The following is a 22787-nucleotide window of genomic DNA, read 5'->3' on the forward strand; positions in this document are numbered from 1 at the left end:
GGCAGGAGACAGGATAGGTATCAGAGCCACAAAAAAAAAAATAGGATAATAGCATTGACATGATCCAATTTCTTCCTCCTCCCTCCTCCTCCTCCTCCCCCCTCCTTCTCCTCCTCTTTCTTCTCCTCCTCTTTCTCCTCCTCCTCTTTCTCCTCCTCCTCCTCCTTCTTCTTCTCTCACTCTCTCTTTCTTCTCCTTCTTGACTTTCTCTCTCTCCCTCCAATCCTTGTTCTCTCAGACTCTCTCTTTCATATGCCTTGCCTACTTTGTAAATGTGTTCTCCTTCTAAATACAGGGGATCATCTGCACATTCAGAGACACGGCTGCTGGCAAAAGCTCCTTGTCCTTTACGTTCTCAAAGAAGGGACATTCTTCCTAGGGAAAGACACTGGACAGGATGAGTCATGTGCCAAGGTTGTGAGATCATGAAGAAAAGTGAAGATACCATTCGAATTTTGTGTTATTTCAAAGGGGAAGGGGTTGGGGCAATCTCAAAAGAAGAACAAGGAAGGCATGTTGCAGATGCAACAAATGTCCATTTGAGGTTTGCTGGATTTTTTTATTTTTAAAAATTTGTTCTAATTAGTTATACATGACAGAAGAATGCACTCTGACATATCATACATAAATGGAGTATAACTTCTCATTCTTCTGGTTGTACATGATACACTGGTCCTGCAGTCATTCTACTATCCTTCTCACCCCACACTCCCTCCCCTACTTTCCCTCCCCTCTGCCTAATCCAAAGTAATTATAATCTTTCCTTTTGCTGGATATTTTAAAGGCCAGAGTGGACCTATGATTAATGATACAGAACATTTCTCCTCATATAGAAAACGTTTTAGTCTGGGCTCTCAGAAATCTTCACATTGTTGGACCAGAAAAATTTAAATCTTTAGTTACAGGGATGTTATGGAAACATTCTAGTGTTTTTATTTTTTATTTTTGCATTTGGTGTGTGTGTGTGTGTATGTGTGTATGTGTGTGTGTTTGTGTGTGTATATATATATATATATATATAAACATTTATATATATATGTTTGTGTATATATATATATATAAAAATGTTTGTGAATAAATGTCTTTGTATTACACATGTATATATACACAATGTATATATATACAAACACACACATATGTAGCACATATGAGTTCTCATGTGTAAAAGACATTTATTCACAAACATTTTAATTCACCATGACCAATAAAATACTTGGGTCTAATTTTCCAATATTTTATTATCCAGTAGTCAAGTAGAGCTGAAATAAGTAACTGTTAGTTTATTAACCAATTATATAAATTCATATAAAATTTCAATTATACAAATTTTCTATGACACATATTCTTTAAATGAGGATAGGTCTGAAAATATTTAAAAATCTATAATAAGAAGCAACTAGAGTCAGGATTCTAGGAAGTATTTCTCAGTAGAATACTGATATTATGCGGATCTGGTTTAAGAAACAGATATTAATTATATATTATCATTTATATTATTACCAGAAGGGTCTGAAATATTTAAAAGTATGTGTTACTTTAGAAAATTTAAAAATTTTCTTTAACATTGCTTATATTGTTGTTTGCTCAAGAAAATTCCTTTTAAATAGATATTATAGTGGGATATTTCTCTCCAGTCTTTATCTTAATAATGCAGATTATCTGAGGGGACTCTTGATCTGAATTAACAAGTTTTTAATAATTTAACATTTTTACATAAGCAGAGATGAAAAAGCTTGTATCACGAGCTAAAGATCAACAGCAAGGTTAATGATTGCTTCAAAGATATAACCTTGCTTTATATGAGTAGAATTATATAAATTGTTTCATTTCCTGAAAGTCCCATGACTTCACTGAGTGTCATAAAAACACTACTTCATTTTGAATGTAGAAATTCTCACTGGCTAATATGCTTGTATTTTAAATGCATTGACCCCTTCTTAAGTCTAGGTCCAGGAAATACTATTGCATACTTGGTAGTTATTACATACTTGTGATATCTGAGAAGCTAAATTTTGAGCATGCCGTGGTTGTGGCAGTAGCAAAGAGCAAACACATATAACAGCAGTGCTGCAAATGGATTGTGTCTCTCACAAGTAGTTGGCAGGACCCCAACCACTTAAATATTCCCAAAGTCACTTAAAACCCCATTACTGATTATCAGCTCCTATCAAATTTGTTTTTATATGAGCAGGGTAACATAGTGAAGTATCATGAGCTTTGGAGTCAGATTTGGTTCTATCGTTTACTAATTGGACCTAGAAAAATGAACTGCTTTGAATCTTATTTTTCACATATGGAAATTGTAGAGAACATCAACATCTCAACTTCCCTCCCATGTAGAGGGGCCAAGGCAAATCTGAATGGGATGAAAAGTGTTAGGGCTGGAGTTCAAATCTTTCAGAGAGGCTTTGGCAGGAAGTGTTAACTTCTAATTAGCTTTTAGTTGGAAAGAAACACACCCAGAGTAGTTTAGGTCAGCATCCTCATCAAAGATCATTACCAAGGCTACCATCTGATGAAAACCCAGGACTCATCCAAACCCTGGGAAACCAGAATCATCTACTCCGCCTTTGCTGATTGTCTAATTATTACACTTGGGTAACTGTTGGAATTCTAAGATTTGAAGAGAGAGACAGAGGGAGAGAGAGGGAGGGAGGGAGAGAGATGGAGGGAGGGAGAGAGAGGGAGGGAGGGAGAGAGGGAGGGAGGGAGGGAGAGAGAGAGGGAGGGAGGGAGAGAGAAAGGGAGGGAGGGAGGGAGTGGTGTGTGTGAGTGGGAGAGAGAGAGAGTGAGACTGTATTTCCTTATTAACAAATTTTAGGTGAGGTGAAGAAAGCTGAATGGCTTGTCAACATCTATTTCCTACTTCTCAAAAGACATTAGCTCTTTACAAAATGAGGGATCTTACAAACTGGGGAAATATCTTAGAAGGGCTTTGGAAAGGGAAAGGATGGTTTGATTTAGGGTTCACTTGATGACAGCAAAATGATTAATTTTTCTTTAGTTATTATTGTTTAACAATTAAAAATATATTCAAATACAAAAAATACTGTCTACCATGAAAATCTGTGTGTTCTTATAGTAATTTTTAATGAATACCAACCATGTTCATAGCTATTTAGTCTTTATTTGCATAAAGATATTAACAGTGGGGATGAGACAAATACGTAAATTAAAAAATTAAAAAATTTCTAACTCATAATAGTACACATTTTGAATTTAAAAAAATAGGGGTAACAGTATGAGAAAACCTCCAACTAAGAACAATTAGGGGCTGGGGCTGCAGCTCAGTGGTAGAGCGCTTGCCTGGCACAAATGAGGCATTGGGTTCAATCCTTAGCAGCACATAAAAATAAATAAACAAAGACATTGTGTCCATCTACAACTAAAAAACAAAAAGAAGAAGAAGAACAATTAAAATGCCGAATTAAATATTTCACAGTTTGTTTAAATGTACAAAAATTGTAATCGGAAGAGTTTGCCAAATTTCTAGCCGTCTTCAGCACTTCCGTACATTTCACAATCTCTGTTCCCAGAGACTTGGATGTATGTGGGGCAGAGGCAAGACTTGGAGTTGGACCTGAGACCCCAGATTAAAAGGCAGCACCTCAGGAAAAATTTGCTAAATTGTTCTTTATATAATTTTTTTGTCTGTTACGTATACAACATTTTAAAACTACACACACACACACACACACACATAGTTTTAAAAGTTATTAGAAGGATCGGAAACTTTTTTCTTGCAGATCACATGAATTAATTTCTATTTATTTAAATATTAGAGTATATTATTATTAAATAATTTTTAAAAAATTGTGTTCAATGTTTAATTATCAATTATGACATATAGTGATGTAATCAACATTAGATTACCAGTTCTGAAGGATGGGAAGTATGGTATGTATAGGTCCAAATAATTGCTGTTGTGGTTTAAATTTGTGGTGTCTTCCAAAAGCTCATGTGAGAAAGTGAAAGAAGGTTGACAGGTGAAATTATTGGGTTATGAAGACCTTAATCCAATCAGTGTATTAATCTTATGATAGGGATTCACTTGGTATAACTGTGGGCTGGTGGAGTGTGGCTAGAGGTGGGTCCTGGGGGCGTGCCTTTGGGTGAAAAAAATATATATATATGGTTCCTGGAAATGGAGTCCCTCTCTCTCCACCTCTCTCTCTCTACCTCTTGGTGGCTATGTCTCCAGCTGCTTTCCTCTGCCATGCTCTTCCACCCTGATATTCAGGCTCACCTGAGCCCCAAGAAATGGAGCCAGCTGTTTGGGGGCTGGGACTTCTGAAACTGTGAGCCCCCAAGTAAACTTTTCCTCTTCTGAAATTGTTCTTGTCAGGTCTTTTGATCACAGCAGTGAAAAAGCTGACAAAAGCAATGGGATATTGAAAAGGAATTTCTAGGTGTAGAAAGTTTTACTGTCTATTCATGCAAACAAAATAGATGGTGCTATAAGCTAATCTAAGCAATTGAATGGGCAAAGCCAATCCCTGCACAAGATGGCACCTTCAGTTTTTACAGCTCTTCCTGGTGCTGATATTCAGAAGATTCCTTTGGCTATTTCCCATCAGCGAGGCTAACCCCACACCAGCACAGATGGCCCACCCAGGCAGCATACGGCCTTATAAATGATTAGATTCGGGTATCCATACCCTTCCTCAGGTCTGTCAGAGGGAGAGCCTGGCCTCAGTGGTGAAGCCACCTGGCAAATCTAGAAAGATCTTTTTTGGGTAATCTGAAATAAGTAAGAATGAGCACCAAAATGTTAGCATTCCTAAGCAGATGGGATGTACATTTTTTCTTAATAAGAACAACAACCCTTTCCTGTGCCAGGAAAAATTCCCAACACCTTCGTTTTTCTCTGTTTAATCCTCAAAACATTTCAAAAGAAAGATATAATCATTTCCAATCTTTAGATGAAGAAGTTGAGGCCCAGAGATGTTAGGCATCTTGCCAACACATCAAGATGTTGACAGAGTTAGCTGCGGAGCTGGGATCTGAACCCAAGTGGTTCCTTCCCCTAAATACAGGGTTCTAGACCTATTATTTATTTATTTTCTTCTGCATCAAGGAAGATGGCTCTGCTGGGCCAGTGTTCGGAGACTGGCCTCTTTTATCTCAGCTAACCTCTGCGTAAGCACTAGGGAAATACCTAGCTTATATGAAAAGAATCTTTTGGTCCTGGTTTTGATCTAGTTCCTTGGCAGGCTGGTTAAGATTTGTCTTAACACGTACATTTCCCTTGCCAAATCACACGTGGTATGTTTGGACATATGGTCTTATTTTTATGATCTTTTAACCTTTACATATTTCAAATATTTAATAGTGAGGCTAATTATTTGTGGTAATCAAGACTGGCAGCTGGTCTGAGGGGGACATGTTTGGAATCCCTAAGGAATGAGAGGACTGATACTTCCTGGAACATACTTTCAAAGATAAACATATATAGGTAAAGGAGGATTTTTTGACACATTCATTAATTAGCACAACCTTGTGATGTCTTTTGGTAAATGTGGTAAATTTACTATGATACCTGGTTTTGAGATTGGCTTTACTTTGCCTGCAACCATTTTTTAAAGTGGATAAACTTTGGGTAATCTGAATAGCTTAGAAAATGATCACTTAACTATTGTTTGCTTTTATGTGTTCTGAATGTAAAATTAGGCTGGAAGGGTTAAGAACAAAATGCAAGAATGGCTAAAGTACTTCAATGTTATTAAGCATTAAAATATACCTCAGGTAACTTGATGGTGTGTTGCCTAACTCTGTAGTTTTATAAATAATTTTAAAGCAGTTGTAACTGCAAAATGTGATGGTAAATCAAGTTTTTATCCTTATAAGAAATCTTTGACAAGGTGGCTAAAATAAGATAAACAGAGTTCATGAAGCACCAAGTACAGCCCAAATCAGAAGAGGTGAGCATTACAAACAACTTAAATTGTAATAGAGCTAATACTGTATTGTGTAGAGTATGTGTTTACCACTACTTCAACTGCTTAGCTTTAACAAACTGCATCAGTGGACTCATGTAAGCCCACCTTTAGAAACAGTAAAGTGTCCTACACAAAGAATTATCCAACCCCAAACCGAACAGTGTTTAGGTAGATGAGTCCTGCATAAACCAAGATAAATTATATTTTTCATTAATTAATTAATTAAAATTAGGTATATATGACAGCATTGTACACAATTTCAACACAACTTTTAATTTCTCTAGTTGTACACAATATAGAGTTGCACCATATGTGTAGTCATACATGTACCTGGAGCACTGATGTCCATCTCATTCCACCATCTTTCCTGCCCCCATATTCCCTTCCCCACTCCACCTCCTCTTTGCCCAATCAAAGTTCCTCTGTTTTTCCCTTGCTCCCCACTCCCATTATGGATCAGCATCCATTTATCAGAGAGAATATTTGACCTTTGGTTTTTGGGGATTGGCTTACTTCACTTAGCATGGCATTTCATATTGTATTTTATAGATCCCAGACTATTTTCTAATTGGATCTTGGAAAAGACTCTTATACTGTATAGTTAAGGAGTCAATCTGAATAAAATGCTGGGGAAAGGTGTTTTAGGAAGAGGACCAGGTTCATAAAAAGAGTTGACCTTGGGGCAGGATTTCTGTGCCCATAGCAGAATTTGTTCTTTTTCCATGTACTATTTCCAAGGGGGAGTTAAAAAATAGCCTCTGAAATTTTTCAACATAAAGCTTCAGAGAACAATAATCAAGAAGTCATATTTGAGTTTCAGACATAAAACTCATTTGGGAGGAATGGAAAACACCTTGCACCTGATTTGACTTCCTTCTGCCCTTCCCCAGTAAAGATTAGCCTGTCCAGTCTCTTCAATGATATGTAATATTTAACAGACAGCATAACCATTCCTCAACAATGAAAGTGTATGTCCATACTTCTACATCCTTTCCAGCTTTCTTCCTATTTGTTCCTTCTTTGTGTCCCCACAATGTCATTCCCTCATGCTCATGCCTCTTCTAGGACATTTCCTTAAAAAAAAAAAAAAAAAAAAAAAAAAACCAAAACCAAAAAAACTTCCCAAACTGTTCCTGCAATAATCTGCCCTCCCCTTTCCAGTCTATTAAGGTGGTCCAGGCCTGTTTCCTCAGCATACTGACCAATTATTTTCTTCTTTATTGGAGTCAGTCTGGTTTCCATCCTGTCTGTTCTCTACTGCTGCTGCTGCTGCTATTTATTTTTATTGAGGACTAACAGTGGTCCAGGACTTGTGGTAAAATAAGTGTACATAAGTTAAATATATACATATATATAATATATATACATATATATTATATATCTCTCTCTCAAAATAATTCTAGAAAATAAGTGCTAGGAACCAGGTATAAAGACATTAAATAACTTGTGGAAGACACAGAGATAGTAAATGGGAAGGTGAAGAATTAATCCTGACATAATCCTAAGGTGTGCCCTTAATTGCCTTGAAAGACCACGTTCATGAAAAGTATTCTTTTTTTTCTGGTACTCCTGATCCTTAATTCAACACTGTTTGAAATAACTCTGGAATGATGGGTCTATTCCATTCCTGCACATTTTTTTTTTTTCCTGGAAGCTGCTTGCCATATAAGAGCAAGAACACAGCCGCTGGGACAGGATGAGGGGCAGGAGCACAGGCAGCAATAGGGAGGATGGTCAGAGAGCCCATCAAATGACATGCAAAGCCCTGATCGTGCAAGATGATGTGTTGTGGAATTTGGATTTTATTCTAAGTGATACAGTGAAGCAGAACAAAGCATTTTTCTGAGGCACCTCTTGATTTTCACTCCTATTAAGACCATGACATTGATAGGAACTTCAGCATGTGAGAAAGGATATATATACCCTAGCACTGCTGCTTTAATTATCTGAACTATCAGTAAGTGAAAATCATTGGTCAAGAATGGACAGATAAAGCAAAATGCTCAGAATCAGTTTAGCACATCAGGAACAGGCCAATCATCTAAATGCAATTATGAGAGATGCACCAGTCCTGAGCTTTTGATTCCAAATTATCCCAGACCTGGTAGAACATGGCTGTGTCAGTGGCGTCTACACAGAAGTGGTAAAACCTTCAATCTTTTTTCCTGGGCTAGACATTTTATTCAAGGTATTCCTCAGAATGCTGGCTTTGGAGCAAGCTTCTTAGATTCAAATCTCTTCTTTCAATTTACCAAAGACACATTGAGCAAGTTATTTCATATTTTTATGGCATGGTTTCATCATTCATAAAGTAGGGACAAAAGCATTTTACTCACAGGCTTGTTAGGGGACTAAATGAGTAATTATACATCATTGAGGATAGGCTGATAGAACAATGCTAGATGGAGGATAGATAAATGTCAGTTAGCTATGTTTTTATCATTACTGACGAGAGCCACCATTCTCTCTCATATTCTTTTCTCTTTTATATAGTGTGTTGAACTTTTGGGTTCATTTTCTTTCACTTTAAAAAGCATTTATTTGAAGGACTGAACATCAAAATTGATTCTTTCCTTAGAATCTTTTTGCATCTGAGGGGACTTTAGGGAAGAATTTGATTTTTATATAATAGCAACCATTTGGGTTGACCCAGACAGTCATTTTCTATCCAGTGAGACCTCACACACTTGGGTGATAGGGAATTTGTCCTGTATAGAAATGACTAGTGCATTCAGAGGTCCTTCTAACACTTGTATAGAGAGACAATAAAGAAAGGGGACTAAGTGTATCATCAAGATTATAAGGTTTTAATCTACTTTCTGCTTACAATTATCTGTGTGACATTGAACAATGTCAATGATGATTGAAAGAGAGAATGTTAATCTCTGAAGCACCTTTTTGTATAGGTTTAGAATATGGTTAGCTGCAAACCCTTACTTTGGGCAGAGACTCTAAATATGAAGAAAGGAGAAAAGATGATGATGATAATGAGAGAGAGAGAGAGAGAGAGAGAGAGAGAGAGAGAGAGAGAGAGAGAGAGAGAAGGAACATAATGTTACTAGTAAAAGAGTACAAAAAGAAATAGAAAGTAAGGAGGGTGGGTCCAACTAGACAACTGATGTTGATTCTTTTTAATTGAATACCCACAATATGCTGGATCTCAGGGCTATGACAGTGGACAATCTCTTGTAGGATTTAGAGCATTGTGGAATATATAAACAGATAACCCGTTAGATAATATAAGCTCACATTATCTGGAGGATGTAGGGAGCCTCCCCTGAAGAAGAGTGATGGATGCTGGAGACAGAATTCTGTGTAGAAAAAAGTCATGGGATTGAAAAGAACCTGGTATTTCCAAAAACTAAGGGATTTCATGCATGACTGAAATCAGGAAAAAAATGAAGCAAGAAAAGATAAGCTTGTTCTCAAAGGACAACGAAGGGTCGTGATGAATGCAGTCCATTTCATTCCCTGTGGTGTGGTGGAGCCTGAGATAAAGCACCCATGTGGTATGATCCTCCCCCGTTGCTATCAATCATCCTATAAGAAGCAATAACACACATCCTAGCTGGTCATCCCCAGAGAATCCTCGTCAGGCCACCTTAGGGCAAAAGAGAACATTGTGTTTCGACAGGAGTAAATTCCTTGGTAGAGGCAAGAAGTGACAAGAGAATGTTCAGTCTGCGTCCGTGTGTCTCCCTCTTACCCTCATTCCTGCATCACACGCAGTGTTCTTTTTCCATAGAGGCTATCTTCCACCCTCAAAAAACCTTTTACCTTTTTCTTTTCTTTTTTTTTTCTGCTTTTCCCATGGGCCAAAATCATAGTTCTGCAAATGTAAAACCTGCAGTTTTGGGTATGCTACCAAAGGAAACAGTTTTACTTAAATTCTTGTTTTTGCCAAAATATTTTCCAAGTAGCTGGAGAGCTGTCAAACCACAGTGGCGCTCAGCTGCATTTCCTTCTAGCCTTTCCCTGGGTTCTCCCAGCACAGCACTCAGTAATTGGATATGATTTGTGGAGGAGGGAAAAAAAATGCTGCAGGGGACAGTTTGTAGATTTAAGAATTATCCTCCGAGTGCTAAAGGCCAGGGATGCAGAGGTGCTTAGCTGCCAAACTCTGGGGCTGCGTGACTGCGTATCATTCCTAGAGGTAGCTTTCAGCGAGGAGACCTAGGGGAAACACGCTGGTAACTGTCAATATTAGGCTGTCATTCCAAAGTCCTCAGATTCTTTTCTGTCTTCAGACATGTGATTTCAACCAAAAGAATCTATTCTAATGGAAAAAAAATTCCTGAAAATGGCTTGAAATGAGAAGCATTTTGGCACTGCAGGTATTGACAACCTTCCCCATCCTAGCTGCATTTGTGGGATTTAGGCACAAGTTTGTGCCCTTAGAATAATGTGAAAGTAGACAATTAGCCTTTATGTTCTTGTAACAACTTTCCTCAAGGGGCTCATTATTGAGCCCTAAAGTACTTGCTTAGTATGTGCAAGGTCCTGGTTTCTATTTCAAGCTTTGCAATAAAAGGAAAAAAGAAAAAAAAACCAACAAAAACTTCTTATTTTATTTTATTTATTTTTGGGAATACTGGGGATTGAACTTGAGCACTCAACCACTGAGCCACATCCCCAGCCCTATTTTGTATTTTATTTAGAGTCAGGGTCTCACTGAGTTCCTTAGGGCCTCGTAAGGTTGCTGAGGCTGACTTTGAACTTGTGATCCTCCTGCCTCAGCCTCCCAAGCCACTGGGATTACAGGCATGCACAACTGTACCCAGCTTATTTATTTATTTATCTTAGTTGTTGATGGATCTTTATTTTATTTATCTATTTTTATGTGGTGCTGATGACTGAACCCAGTGCCTCACATGTATTAGGCCAGTTATTTATTATTTAAGAGGCAGTATGTGCCATATTTCTGACTCAAGGTCATATGCTTCTTCCTCACAATATGTTTCTAATCCATTTAAGAATAAAATAAAGTGAATTAAATGATAATAAAATAAAACTATATAGAAATTATGGTAAGTATCAATTATCTAAATGATAATTAGTAACTGACAATAGATTGTCCTCAGGGTTCAAGTGACACTATCTCCCAACTATTTTTACCAGATCTGCTATTATGTATGTCCTTAGGGTCCTGGAAGGATACAGGTGGCACATTGAAGCAATAATCGAAGAGAATTAAGTGCAATGGACAAGGTCAATATAGCCAGTGAGAGATGATAAAGGAACCTGGCCTGGTAACATTGAGAAGGGGTTGTCATTCCATCACTCTGGTGACAGTGACCAGAACACAGTGAAACCTATCGCTATAGAAGATGGGCTGACTGACCTGAGCCAGGGAGAAAACAAATCCTGACCTTGCTTTTTTTCCTTCCCCTTGCTCTCCTGCAAATACCTTTCCTTAGCCAAAACCAAGGATGAGCCAGAGGATAAGAAGACTGGGCGATGGTGTCTGGGGGCTGCTGTGGAAATGTTAAGTGCAGATAACTTCCACAGTTTTATCTCTAATCCTGAATTTCAGTCTTGAATTGCAGTTTTCTACTAAGTGTCTTCTAAATGAGCTCCTGATAATCCCCTAATTTTGTTCTCCCCCAAACCTTCCCCATCTCAGTTCTTTACCCTCTCCTACCAGCTGCTGGGCAAACCCCTCAGAGCTATCCATAACTCCTGACAGCAACCTCCTCTTCAGCAAATCTTGTTGGTCCTCCTTCAACATAAGTTCAGAATTCTACCACCTCTCTTTGTTTTCAGTTCTACAACCACAACCGTCACTTGCCAGGAATGTTATGCTAGATAATGCTGCTTCTGCCCTCATCATCTTATTATTTAATCTCAACACTGAAATGAAAGTGATCCTTTGAAAACAACCGAGTTAGATCATGTTGAATTTCTCCTTAGAATGTGTAAGAAACTCCCATTTCCCTCCAACTAGCGAAAGTTAAATTCTTGGTCTGTAAGACTACAAGATGTGCTCATCCATCCTCTTAGCTCTCTGGCACCATTCCCTATTATCTCCCTTTCTCTTATCCTTTCTGCTAATACTAAACTGCTTTTTGTGCTTAAAGCAAAACAGATACATTCTTTCTTCTAAAAAGAGTTTGCCCTTGCTATTCACTCTGCCTGGTACACTCTTCCCCAAATATCTACATGGCTCTGTCCTAAATCTCCTTCATTTTTTTTTTCCAAATGTCCTCTTCTCAATGAAGCCTTCCCTAACTACTTTATATTAAAATGCACCCCCTCAACAATCGCTACATGTTTTTCTATATTATTTTGTCCCATAGTACTTTCAACCATCTGACACACTTTATATTTTATTCTCTTGATGCTTATTATCTGTCTTCCCCTGCTTGCACCCATCCTCACTGTAGAAGGAAAGGTTTGTGAGCCTGACACACTTATAGATGACAGGCATGAAAAATTGCTAAAATTTTGTTGCATGAAAGAATTCTTTTTTCCCCCTTGTATTGACTATAGTTGGCATAGGGATGCACAGATGCTTCCTAGCTTGAACTGCAAGGTAGGCTTAGCACCCACACTGGGCTAGCAACAAGCTTCAAATCTGAATTCTAGTAATGTCTGAGCTCTTTCTTTAGAAACAAATTTAATGAATTCTACAGACCTCCTTGGAAGATGGGAGAACCACAGAGAGTCCTTTTTCATGAAAACTTCATCAGATTATCTGAAATCACTCAGGGCCAGAATTTATCCTAAGAACTAAGTATACATGACAGCACTGGTAAAATGTGAGCCCAAGTCACAGGTTAGAACTCAAGAACTATGAGAAAATGTCTAAAGTAGTTGAGCTATGGGAGAATTCTGTATGTTTGATGTAGTCTGGCAAATTTTCAGTTACAGAAAGTCCATGGCTATATTTCCCATCCTAATTTTTAAGATTTTGAGGTATAAGACCTTCAAATGTAGTAAGGTATGTAAAAATTTTCACCTGATACTCTGGAGGCAAAAATCAGTAAAATGATAAAGCTGTTGAAGAGCATTTCTGTATCACCCCTATATATTAAACAAATATGATAAACTGACATGAGCTAATATTTGCTGAGTAAGTTCACAATACTTTGTCTGATTTCAGAAGAATGGAAAATCCATTGAGGATTTTATTTCTGCAAAGAATAGAATAAGCATTAGCCAAGCAATGCAATTTCAGGGCCCAAGAGAAATCCTTTCTATAACTTGCAGATACTTAAAATTCCACATTTCACAATCCAACTCTTTAATTTAAGGGTTTACCCCTGGGTGAGGTTTCTCATCAGTTAATTATTCTTCAGAGTGAAAAAAAAATAATTTGGGGGGGACAGATTTTGCCAAGCAATGTATGAATGGCTGTAAAGACCTTGAAGAAACCTGTAATTCTGGAAACAAAGGACTAAGTCTCAGACAACAAACTTCACATCCTTCACAGTTTTGACTGGATTCGACCTCATTAATTCTTCAATATGTAAAGTTTTGGGGGGTAAATTTCTTTTCAGAAACCTAGGCCAAGTTTCACACATCTGGAGGGGCAGAGGAGCACTGCCTATAGATGTATGAATTTATAGAGTCCTCCCTTTATTCTCTATCTGGCTCATATAACTTCCTTATGTCTTATTTTTAAAAATTTGTTCTTTTTATATTACATGACAGTAGAGTGTATTTTGACATATTAGACATACATGAAGTGTAACTTAGGATCCTATTCTTGCAGTTGTATACAATATGGACTTTCACTGGTCGTGTATTCATATATGAACATAGGAAAGTTATGTTGGATTCATTCTGCTCTTTCCTATTCCCATCTGCTCTCCCCTTCATTTCCCTTGACTTCCTCCACTCAACTTCTACTGCCCCACCCCCACCCCCACCCCCGTTATTGGGTGTTAAGATCTGAATATCAGAGAGAACATTTGGCCTTTGGTGTTTTGGGGGATTGGCTTATTTCACTTAGCATGATCCTTCTGTCTTTATAATGAGTTTAGTACAATTGATGAAACCAGTAGCAAATTTAGTAATAGAAGAAATTGATAATGATGCCTAGAATCCATTAAGTTCTTTTATACATAAGTGGATTTCAATGAGTCTTCCTCCCTTTATTTAGATTCCTGCATTGGAAGATAACTCACATTATGTGTATTCATTATGGTCATATTCATAGCAGTTTTCCTCCAAAAAAAATTGATCACCATAGATATTGGATTTCATTAAAAGTTATGCAGAAACAAGGCAAAGTAAATGTATGAATATAGAAACGTTCTCCCCGAACCTAAACAAGTGAAAACAGAAATAAAATGAACAAAAATTAGATATAGAAATAATACTCATATAAGAAACAGGATAGAACTGTGGATCCTTCATTTTAAAAAGTATATTTATTTATTTTTTCTGGCACCAGGGATTGAACTCAGGGGCACTTGACCACTGAGTCACATACCCAGACCTATTTTGTATTTTATTAGAGACGGGGATCTCACTGAGTTGCTTAGTGCTTCTCTAAGTTGCTGAGACTTGTGATTCTACGGCCTCCGCCTCCAGAGCCGCTGGGATTACAGGCATGGGCCACTGTGCCCGGCTTAAAAAAACTATCTTTAAATAATGAAGATTTTTAATAATCATGTAGGAGTTCTCTACTATCACTTGTTTCTCCCAAATAAACACACTCACACACACATAAGCAGAAGTGATACTACTATACCATAGGGAAGAAGACAAAAATCCTGGAAAGTCTCTTGGTGACCCACCGTAGAGGATTGAAGACTGGGTGAATGAGGAACTAGAAGAACTAAAAATAGTCCTGATTTTGTTTTTCATGGCTTAGAGAAACATGAGAGAAATACCTCAGGAAGAATTATTCAGGACTAATTGTCTGTAATAAATAAAAGTTTGGCAGAATAGAAGATGAGACTGAAAGGAAAATACCACTTCCCAAACCACTGGATACTTTTCCACAGAAGCTAAAAAGCATCACATTGATTGTGGGGAGAACTTCTAAACTTTTTTGAGTATTTCTCCAACATAACCACAGAGGGGAGGAAAGGGGCAATGGCTGATGAATGGCTGCAGAATGGAGTGTTCAGTGATGTTTTTTTTTTTTTTTCATTTGGCAAAGACTTAGTGGAGATAAATTGGTGGGTTCACTCTGAAATGGGGGAACAACCCAACACAACCCATGGATTAGGAGCTACCTCACAAATGAAGTAAAATCTCTTTCTTTCTATGTTTATTAAATCTATTTTACAAGAGATTAAAGACAAAACCCTTGGGATTCATGCATACCTCAGGCTGTTAAAAAGCTGGATATAGAATCTAGCCAAATTTTGAGGGGACTATACAAAACAGATTAGGTGAAGTAGAAACTTAGGCAAGGATAATCTACCCTTCTATGTGGGAAAGGAGAAGAAGGAGTGGAAAGCCAGAACAATGACAGTGAAACAGTACAGCAAAAATAAAACAAAATTTAAAAAAGAAAAAAAGAGGTAGATGAAATGTAAGCAATATATTCTGTAATCTACAGAAATAATTTCGAAATGTTGATGAGTTAAATAAAATTAAATAAAAGGCAAAAATTTGAAAACAACAAATTCAAGGTGAAACATATAAATGTGGTGAAGATTTAACTGGACAAAAAAAGTTATCATAGGATTGACTAGAATAAACTAATTTTTTTATTAATATCAATTAAAAAATGTGTACAACAAAAGACCAAGTTGATGATGAGCTCAATAAAATACCACAGAATGCCTAAAATAGACAAAATGATACAAGGAGGTAAAGAGAGACTATAGTGAAAATAGGTAAATTGGTGTCGCTAAGTTAGTATATAGAAATGGTGGAGGAGGAGAACGTTCAAAGATAAAATGAAAGAATCCAATTTCCCAACTGCAAGTTCAGTGCTCTTATTTTATCATAATTTAATAGAAAGTGAGAAATATCCTCAATAATTTCTCAGTAATGAGAAATATTCTATTGAAAATATTGGATTTTAAAAAAATTGAAAAGAAAAAAAAAACTTCTGGTTTCAACTAAGTTCAAGAGGTTAAAGAAGTTGGAAGTTGACATTCCTGTCTCCTTTTTTCTTTTTTTCTGAGACATGTCTCACTATGCTATCTAGGGTAGAATCAAACTCAACTCACAGTCCTGCCTCAGCTTCCCAAGCAGTTGTGACTACAGGCATGCACTCTATTACACTTGGTTGTTATTCCTGTTTGACAACAAGAGAAACATTGAACAAAATGCAGAGACTTGATTCTTCTTTATGTAAACATAAAGGGAAAGAGGTCTCTGGGCAAACATCATCCTATGATCTGATCTGGAGGGACAGACAGATACAGAGAATCAGCTGAGATCCATTTACCTAGAGAAGATACTGCTAAAGCGGGACATTTAAGTCTGACAGCTTCTAGGGACTGAGTGTGAACAAGTTTGAGAGTGAGAAATCCATGGGGGCCAGTATTAAGAAGCCCTTCACTTGCAAGGTAACCTCCAAGAACCCAACCAGGATCTCACAGTGAAGAGATAAGAAAAGTTCCCTTCTGTTTGATTATGATTATTTTGAAACATATCCAGAATATTCTTCATTACAAAGGTTGTATTCTTCAAAGAAAAAAAAACTACCAGAACTATATTTCCACTGAGGGAAGGGAAATTACCCAACTTTGGACCTCTCTAGATGTTTACCTAAGGGAGGGAAGAGCTAAGAACACTTATGAGGTTACCAAAAAGACAGATTTGAACATAAGATCACAGTATAGAACGCTTCTGCCCTCCCACCACAAACCACCATGACATTTCAGAAGAAATTAAAACTGGAGTACCCATATTCCCTCTCTTACTCCACCCCCATCCTAATGATTCTGTTTCTCTGATTGAAACTTGAATGATGCAGAATTTAGTACTGATACAAAAATGTTAATTATGTGAAGTATTGCATATGTGAATGAACTAAATTTCATATTTCAAAACAACATGTTGTACACATTAATTATATATAATTTTTATTTGTCTATTGAAAATAAAAGGGTTTAATTTAAAAAGTTTTAACTACGGATGGCGGTGCCCAAGGAGCACAATGTTAAATGTGAATTCTTAAGTTGATTTTGGATTTTCTTGGTTCCTTGATCTGATCAGATTTAAAGGCATCGATGAACCTGTTTTCAGTGGTATAAGTAACATGGTTAGCCTGCATACAGTGGCAAAAATTACCCAAATTATCACCAGCAGATACCTATAACAATGAACCTATAGAAAGCAAGACTCTTGAGTGACAAAATATTTTCTGCTAAGAAAGTTTTAGTGAAAATAAGGAATGTAACAGAGGTGTTTGGTTGTTTCTGTTTGGGGAAATTTTGGGAAAGAAAATTATGAAAGCAGGGCTTTAAATTTCCAGCTTATTGTGCTGCTTCTATGATTACCCTCAAAGAAAGTGTATAGAGTTCTGAAAACCAAATCCAAAATAAGCACACGTGAAGCTAATTTATAGAACAAGTTGAGTCCTCAGACTTACATCTCTTTGTTAAAAGTTAAAAAACTCATTGGGAAGGAACCTGAAAATCACAACAGGTATGTATGGACAGGGCTATAGTTAGACAAGTGTATTCAGAGGTCATATGTTAAAGGGTTGGTCCCCAGGTGGCGCTATTGGAAGGTGATAAGAGCTTTAGGAGGTGGAGCCTTATGAGAAGTCTTTAGATCATTGGGAGTATGCCACTAGGAGATTTTGCGATCCTAATCCCAGTCTTATCCAATTTCTCTGTTCCCTAGTTCTCCAGTAGTAAACTTATACAAGAATAAAAGTTTAAAACACTTATTTTTCAACTCATAAAAATACATGCCTTGCTAAGGAAAGAAGTCTTAATTTTGTAAAGATGTCAATTTATATAAATTCATCTATAAATTCAATATAATGTCAAGTAAAATACTGTTAAACAACTTGAGATTTATATTTTGAACATGGTAGGAGGATGTCGGAAAATGAATATTTGACAAAGTGATTTTGAAACTAGATGTCAGTTGGAGCTTCCTAAACATTTATCTATACATCTATATCTCAACACTTTAATTTTATAATCTAAAAAAATCCTAAACCCTTTAAAAGACTTCTATAAATTCCTGGAATCAACATCCCACATATCCCACAACCCCTCTGTTTTGGGACCTCCATATTTGACTAATACCATTTTCTCCCAATAATACATTGATCTCAATTTGATACTCAGCTCCTCTTTAGTTTCTACAAGTCACATCAAGAATTTGTATATTCAGCAGACTGCTAAAAAAGAAAACATACAGACGAAGGATTTACATCACATAACATAAATACGTCCAATCTGATCCCTCTCTGATTGCTTTTCCCTATCGAAGTCCAAAATTGTTTATTATACAAGTATATCTTTCTGTTTCAGATATCTTGGGTCTCTGCTGTGACTCAGGTATTATCTCTATGGAAGTTTATCAAGATATTTCCTTCAAATCAATAAGTATTCTTTAAACAGAAGTTCTACATGAAAAACATTTCATTATATTAGGACTGTTCAGTTGATTAGGATGAACAGATAGGAAAATTAACACAAATCTAAAAGCTTTAGAAAAAAAAGAAATAAGTTTAATTTTACATCATATAAAGGCATAATAAGTACACATTAATTAAAATGAAATACAGTTGGCACAAGAAGACTGTGAAATAAGTAAATACAAAATACTAGAAATACAGAATCCACAGGGATTAATATCGCACAGATGGTATGGCAGAGACCACCAGTTTCCCCATAATTGTCATTGCTGCCCTCTCCCATAGTTTATAACTTGTAGATGGGAACAGGCATGCTCAGTGTAAGGAATAATTTCCCATCATTTTTTGCAATTACATGTAGTCACATCACAAAGCTATTTTCGCTGATAGAATTTAAGGTATTATTTAAATATGTGGCAACTTTTGGGAATCTTCCTTAATATATAATTTATTTCTATACACTTTACCTATCTGCTTTTTCAATCCATCTTTCAGCCCATTGATTGGCATACAAATGAAACCAACTTGGACTAAATAGCATCACATTTTGTCCAAATTTGCTTTGAAACAAAAAGTACCATATTTTAGAAGTGATAGAGCAGTGAACCAGCCTGTGTTTTGAGTACTTAAAGGGGCAGAGTCACTATATAAGACCTAGCTTACAAGCCTCCATTGTAAGAGAGAAATAAATTGTTTTCTTATTATATTTAATTTTTTTCTTTTATAATATTATTGTATTTTCATGTATCTATCTATCTATCTATCTATCTATCTATCTATCTATTTATTTTTATGTAGTGCTAGGATTAAATCCAGTGCCTCAACACATGCTGGACAAGTGTTGACTATGACTACAGCCCCAACTTTTTTCTTATTTAAGTCATCATTACTTTTTGTGAATTTAAATCACAAGTAAACATAATCTTAATACAAGTGATCAATATGATCAGTGAGCAGAAAGATTATTCAGTAATGGTATCAGAAAAACTCATCATCTATGTGAAAAATAAATTCTAGATAAACTAAAACTTTAAGCTTAAAAATAAAAAAGAAAATGAAGAATATTTCATTTTTGCAGTAAGGGAGGCCTTTCTTGGTAGGATGGGGACTTAGAATTTTTTAAGGAAAGTAATAATAAGTTGGAATACACGAAAAATACAGTAAACTACTGTATATAAATATGCACACATTTATTTTGTCACTTGAATTTTTTTTCATGTTCTTTTGACTTACAGAATCCTGACAAGCAGTCTGTGGACTGTTTGTGAAATAAGCTTGTGGACTTCACAAGTGAAATAAAGAGATAAACAACAAATAGAATATGTTTGCTATATATATTATAATATATATTTTATACATGCTTATATATTATATATAAAATATTTCTATATTTGTATATGTAAAACCAATGGCTAATTTATTAAATGTATAAGGAAAGATAAGCAATGTAAATATATAATGAACAAAAAGTGTTTAAGCCAAGGCCTATAACAAAAGATCTGCAATCATTTGGAAAATTGTTAACTTCATTCAGATTGAAATAGATGGAAAAAAAGACTAAAATATAAAAATAACATAAACATAGCCTTGGTGTTTTATGGAATAATATGATAAGTTTATAATAGTTATAAGAATTACAAAAAGAAGGGGAGTGACTGAAGAAAAATAGTTAAAGCAATGATGATTCTAAATTTATCACTTTTGATGAGAACTATACACTTACAGATCTAGGAATCTCAAAAAGCCCCAAGTAGTATAAAAAAAAAAAGAAATAATATTAAAGCAAATTGCTGAGACAAGCACTAAAACAAAAATTTCAAAAGCAACCAAAGAAATACATAAAAAGTAGAGAACAAAGACAAGGACCTGCAGACATTGTCACAAGTCAAAAGAATATAAAAAACTTTAAAGTGACAAAAGAAAAACCACCCAAACTGTCAACATAGAAGTCTATGTTTAAAAAAATATATATTCTTCTAAAATGAAAGAAAAATAAACACTTTTGAGCTTTAAGAAAAAAAATTAGTTCAGCAAATTCATTGTCAGAGGTCATGTATATTTAAGACCTTACATATTTAAGACCTCTGACAAAGAAATATTAAGACATTAATTGAAATAGTAAGACATTTTCAGGTGAAAGAAAAATGACATCAAATGGAAACTGCATGACACAATAAATGAGAAATTCCAGAATAAAAAAATGTGGATAAATGGAAGACAGTTATTTTTAGCATTTAAAATATCTTTAAAAATAATTATTTCAAGTGAAAATAATAACATATCATGAGGTGTGAAACACAGAAGCAAAATGGGTGATAATCACAGCAATAACGGAGAATGGAGGTACAGCTTTGTGAGACTGTTATAAATAATCTGATATAACAGTATTTGAAGGTATAGCATGCTATGTTAATAAAAATCATATTGTAAAATCTAAAGAAACCACTAAAAATAAAACAATAAGGCCTAAAAAACCAGGAGTGGAGATAACATGGGATGCTATAAAGTACTTCTTTTAAAAAAAGGCAAGAAAGATGAAAACTGGTAAAAACATTTTAAAGAATGTAGTTTTAAACCCAACTACATGGATAAATACACCAAAATGAAAGGATTCAAACACAAGTCAAAAGCAGAGGTTGTCAGAATAAATAAAATTGCAAGATTTCACCATATCTGTCTATACATAATCTTTCAAAATAAGGTCACAGATCGAACAAAGTAAAAGTACATAAAAAATAGATTCTATGAGCAGCTAGACCAAAAGAAAGCTAAGATTGTTACATTAATATTAGACAAAATGGATTTAAATCAAGGTGTATTAGCAGGGATAAATATGATAAAATTTATCATATTTCATAATGATAAATGGGTCAACTCACAATGAGACAAGAAAAAGTAAAAATCCTAAATTTGAATGTATTCTATAACAGTACTTCAAAAGATGTGAGGCAAAATTGAAACAACTGAAAGGAGAAATGGACACATCCATAATTTTAGTTTCCTATGTTTACTTTCCTTTCAGAAATTATTCATGCATACAGATGTGAAATGAATAAGGCTGTGATGATATGAACAACAAAATCAGGCTGACCTATTCCATACTTAAAGAATACTCCATCAAGCAGCAGAATCATTTCAAGTTCATGTGGCCAATATTCTGAGCCATAAAACAAATCTCAACAAGTTTGAAAAGATAATAATCATGAAATAAAATTGAGAATCAATAAATGAAATGGATTCAAACTAAAAAGGTTTTTTCTCATCAAAAGAAACAATCTGTGAGGTAAATAGAGAGCCTACATTTTGGGAGCAAACTTTTACCACATGCACATCAGATAGTGCACCAATCTCTAGGATATATAAAGAACTCAAAAATTTAACACCAAAAAAACCAAATAACGCAATCCATAAATGGGCCAAGGAACTGAACAGACACTTCTCAGAAGATGATATATAATCAATCAACAAATATATGAAAAAATGTTCAACATCTCTAGCAATTAGAAAAATGCAAATCAAAACGACTCTAAGTTTCCATCTCACTCCAGTCAGAATGGCAGCTACTAAGAATACAAACAACAATGAGTGTTGGCGAGGATGTGGGGGAAAAGGCACACTCATACATTGCTGGTGGGACTGCAAAATGGTGCAGCCAATATGGAAAGCAGAATGGAGATTCCTTGGAAAACTGGGAAGGGAACCTCCATTTGACCCAGCTATCCCTCTTCTCGGTCTATACCCAAAGGACTTAAAAACAGCATACTACAGGGACACAGTCATATCAGTGTTAATAGCAGCACAATTCACAATAGCTAAACAGTGGAACCAACCTAGATGCCCTTCAGTAGATGAATGGATAAAGAAAATGTGGTATGTACACACAATGGAATATTTTTCAGCATTAAAAGAGAATAAAATCATGGCATTTACAGGTAAATGGATGGAGTTAGAGAATATAATGCTAAGTGAAGTCATCCAATCCCCCCAAACCAAATGCTGAATGTTTTCTCTGATATAAGGATGCCGATTCATAATGTGGTTGTGCGGGGGGAGCATGGGTGTATTAGACAAACTCTAGATAAGGCAAAGGGGAAGAGGAAAAGTAAGGAGTGTGGGGGTAGGAAAGATGGTGGAATGAGATGGACATCATTACCTTAAGTATATGTACGAAGACACAAATGGTGTGACTCTATTTTGTAAACAACCAGAGATATGAAAAATTGTACTCTATATGTGTAATATGAATTGTAATGTGTTCTGTTGTCAAACATAACAAATCAAAATTTAAGAAAAATTAAAAAAAACAGTGTAATAAAAGATAAAAATCATGTAGAATA

The sequence above is a fragment of the Ictidomys tridecemlineatus genome, chromosome 1, assembly GCF_052094955.1.
Source record: "Ictidomys tridecemlineatus isolate mIctTri1 chromosome 1, mIctTri1.hap1, whole genome shotgun sequence".
Classification (NCBI taxonomy): domain Eukaryota; kingdom Metazoa; phylum Chordata; class Mammalia; order Rodentia; family Sciuridae; genus Ictidomys; species Ictidomys tridecemlineatus.